Genomic DNA, 4,906 nt, shown 5'->3' on the forward strand with positions numbered 1-4,906 from the left:
TAAGATATTGATGGAAACCAGGTTTAATTGACTGTTTCAGTGTTGTACTTCATTACTACGTGATGCAATCCAAAAAAAGCCCAGGATCTAGCCATCAAGTATGAGAAATATGCGAAAGAATGAGCCTGATGAGAGCAAATCCCAGACCTAACCTAGACCTAACATGAATTATTCTCTAAAATATTGATCAAAACCTGGTTTAATTGACTGTTTCAGTGTGGTACCACGTTACTACGTGATCCAAACCAGAAAAAACCCAGGATCCGTTCAACAAGTATGAGAAGAATACAAAAATATGAGTCTGATGAGTGAAAATCCCAGGCCTAACCTAGACCTAACATGCGTTATCCTCAAAAATATTGATCGAAACCAGGTTTAATTGACTGTTTCCGTGTGGTCCCACATTACTACGTGATCCAAACCAGAAAAAACCCAGGATCCGTTCAACAAGTATGTGAAGAATGCGAAAGTAAGGGTCTGATGAGTGAAAATCCCAGGCCTAACCTAGACCTAACATGCGTTATCCTCAAAAATATTGATCGAAACCAGGTTTAATCGACTGTTTCAGTGTGGTACCACACTACTACGTGACCCAATCCAGAAAAAAACCCAGGATCTGTTCAACAAGTATGTGAAAAACGCGAAAGTATGAGCCTGATGAGGGAAAAACCCAGACCTATCCCAGACCTAACTTGCGTTATCCTCTAAAATATTGATGGAAACCAGGTTTAATTGACTGTTTCTGTGTGGTACCACATTACTACGTGATACAATCCAGAAATAGCCCAGGATCTAGCCATGAAGTATGAGAAATATGCGAAAGTATGAGCCTGACGAGGGCAAATCCTAGACCTAACACAGACCTAACATGCGTTATCCTCTAAAATATTTATCAAGACCAGGTTTAATTGATTGTTTCTGTGTGGTCCCACATTACTACGTGATCCAAACCAGCAAAAACCCAGGATCCGTTCAACAAGTATGAGAAGAATGCGAAAGTATGAGTCTGATGAGTGAAAATCCCAGACCTAACCTAGACCTAACATGCGTTATCCTCTAAAAATATTGATCCAAACCAGGTTTAATTGACTGTTTCAGTGTGGTACCACATTACTACATGATCCAATCCAGAAATAGCCCAGGATCCAGCTATGAAGTATGAGAAATATGCGAAAGTATGAGCCTGATGAGGGCAAATCCCAGACCTAACCTAGACCTAACATGAATTATTCTCTATGATATTGATCAAAACCAGGTTTAATTGACTGTTTCAGTGTGGTACCGCATTACTACGTGATCCAAACCAGAAAAAACACAGGATCCGTTCAACAAGTATGTGAAGAATGCGAAGGTATGAGTCTGATGAGGGCAAATCCTAGACCTAACCCAGACCTAAGATGCGTTATGCTCAAAAATATTGATCGAAACCAGGTTTAATCGACTGTTTCAGTGTGGTACCAGACTACTACGTGACCCAATCCAGCAAAAAACCCAGGATCTGTTCAACGAGTATGTGAAGTGTGCGAAAGTATGAGTCTGATGAGGGCAAATCCCAGATCTATCCCAGACCTAACATGCGTTATCCTCTAAAATATTTATCAAGACCAGGTTTAATTGATTGTTTCAGTGTGGTCCCACATTACTACGTGATCCAAACCAGAGAAAACCCAGGATCCGTTCAACAAGTATGTGAAGAATGCGAAAGTATGAGTCTGATGAGTGAAAATCCCAGACCTAACCTAGACCTAACATGCGTTATCCTCTAAAATATTTATCAAGACCAGGTTTAATTGACTGTCTCAGTGTGGTACCACATTACTACGTGATCCAAACCAGAGAAAGCCCAGGATCAGTTCAACAAGTATGTGAAAAACGCGAAAGTATGAGTCTGATGAGGGCGAATCCCAGAACTATGCCAGACCTAACTTGCGTTATCCTCTAAAATATTGATCGAAACCAGGTTTAATTGACTGTTTCAGCGTGGTACCACATTACTACGTGATACAATCCAGAAACAGCCCAGGATCTAGCCATGAAGTATGAGAAATATGCGAAAGTATGAGCCTGATGAGGGCAAATCCTAGACCTAACCCAGACCTAACATGCGTTATACTCTGAAATATTTATCAAGATCAGGTTTAATTGAATCTTTCAGTGTGGTACCACATTACTACGTGAACCAAACCAGAAAAAACCCAGGATCCGTTCAACAAGTATGTGAAGAATGCGAAAGTATGAGTCTGATGAGTGAAAATCCCAGGGCTAACCTAGACCTAACATGCGTTATCCTCTAAAAATATTGATCCAAACCAGGTTTAATTGACTGTTTCAGTGTGGTACCACATTACTACATGATCCAATCCAGAAATAGCCCAGGATCCAGCTATGAAGTATGAGAAATATGCGAAAGTATGAGCCTGATGAGGGCAAATCCCAGACCTAACCTAGACCTAACATGAATTATTCTCTATGATATTGATCAAAACCAGGTTTAATTGACTGTTTCAGTGTGGTACCGCATTACTACGTGATCCAAACCAGAAAAAACACAGGATCCGTTCAACAAGTATGTGAAGAATGCGAAGGTATGAGTCTGATGAGGGCAAATCCTAGACCTAACCCAGACCTAAGATGCGTTATGCTCAAAAATATTGATCGAAACCAGGTTTAATCGACTGTTTCAGTGTGGTACCAGACTACTACGTGACCCAATCCAGCAAAAAACCCAGGATCTGTTCAACAAGTATGTGAAAAACGCGAAAGTATGAGCCTGATGAGGGAAAATCCCAGACCTATCCCAGACCTAACTTGCGTTATCCTCTAAAATATTGATCGAAACCAGGTTTAATTGACTGTTTCTGTGTGGTACCACATTACTACGTGATACAATCCAGAAATAGCCCAGGATCTAGCCATGAAGTATGAGAAATATGCGAAAGTATGAGCCTGACGAGGGCAAATCCTAGACCTAACCCAGACCTAACATGCGTTATCCTCTAAAATATTTATCAAGACCAGGTTTAATTGATTGTTTCTGTGTGGTCCCACATTACTACGTGATCCAAACCAGCAAAAACCCAGGATCCGTTCAACAAGTATGAGAAGAATGCGAAAGTATGAGTCTGATGAGTGAAAATCCCAGGCCTAACCTAGACCTAACATGCGTTATCCTCAAAAATATTGATCGAAACGTGGTTTAATCGACTGTTTCAGTGTGGTACCACATTACTATGCGATTCAAACCAGAAAATAACCCAGGATCTGTTCAACGAGTATGTGAAAAACGCGAAAGTATGAGCCTGATGTGGGCAAATCCCAAACCTATCCCAGACCTAACTTACGTTGTCCTCTAAGATATTGATGGAATCCAGGTTTAATTGACTGTTTCAGTGTTGTACTTCATTACTACGTTATGCAATCCCGAAAAAGCCCAGGATCTAGCCATCAAGTATGAGAAATATGCGAAAGAATGAGTCTGATGAGTGAAAATCCCAGGCCTAACCTAGACCTAACATGCGTTATCCTCAAAAATACTGATCGAAACCAGGTTTAATCGACTGTTTCAGTGTGGTACCACACTACTACGTGACCCAATCCAGAAAAAAACCCAGGATCTGTTCAACAAGTATGTGAAAAACGCGAAAGTATGAGCCTGATGAGGGAAAATCCCAGACCTATCCCAGACCTAACTTGCGTTATCCTCTAAAATATTGATGGAAACCAGGTTTAATTGACTGTTTCTGTGTGGTACCACATTACTACGTGATACAATCCAGAAATAGCCCAGGATCTAGCCATGAAGTATGAGAAATATGCGAAAGTATGAGCCTGACGAGGGCAAATCCTAGACCTAACCCAGACCTAACATGCGTTATCCTCTAAAATGTTGATCCAAACCAGGTTTAATGGACTGTTTCAGTGTGGTACCACACTACTACGTGATCCAAACCAGAAAAAACCCAGGATCTGTTCAACAAGTATGTGAAAAACGCGAAAGTATGAGCCTGATGTGGGCAAATCCCAGACCTATCCCAGACCTAACTTGCGTTGTCCTCTAAGATATTGATGGAAACCAGGTTTAATTGACTGTTTCAGTGTTGTACTTCATTACCACCTGATGCAATCCAGAAAAAGCCCAGGATCTAGCCATCAAGTATGAGAAATATGCGAAAGAGTGAGCCTGATCAGAGCAAATCCCAGACCTAACCTAGACCTAACATGAATTATTCTCTAATATATTGATCGAAACCAGGTTTAATTGACTGTTTCAGTGTGGTCCCACATTACTACGTGATCCAAACCAGAAAAAACCCAGGTCCGTTCAACAAGTATGTGAAGAATGCGAAAGTATGAGTCTGATGAGTGAAAATCCCAGGCCTAACCTAGACCTAACATGCGTTATCCTCAAAAATATTGATCGAAACCAGGTTTAATCGACAGTTTCAGTGTGGTACCACACTACTACGTGACCCAATCCAGAAAAAAACCCAGGATCTGTTCAACAAGTATGTGAAAAACGCGAAAGTATGAGCCTGATGAGGGAAAATCCCAGACCTATCCCAGACCTAACTTGCGTTATCCTCTAAAATATTGATGGAAACCAGGTTTAATTGACTGTTTCTGTGTGGTACCACATTACTACGTGATACAATCCAGAAATAGCCCAGGATCTAGCCATGAAGTATGAGAAATATGCGAAAGTATGAGCCTGACGAGGGCAAATCCTAGACCTAACCCAGACCTAACATGCGTTATCCTCTAAAATGTTGATCCAAACCAGGTTTAATGGACTGTTTCAGTGTGGTACCACACTACTACGTGATCCAAACCAGAAAAAACCCAGGATCTGTTCAACAAGTATGTGAAAAACGCGAAAGTATGAGCCTGATGTGGGCAAATCCCAGAC

Source organism: Colletes latitarsis, unplaced genomic scaffold (genome assembly GCF_051014445.1).
Source record: "Colletes latitarsis isolate SP2378_abdomen unplaced genomic scaffold, iyColLati1 scaffold0002, whole genome shotgun sequence".
NCBI lineage: Eukaryota > Metazoa > Arthropoda > Insecta > Hymenoptera > Colletidae > Colletes > Colletes latitarsis.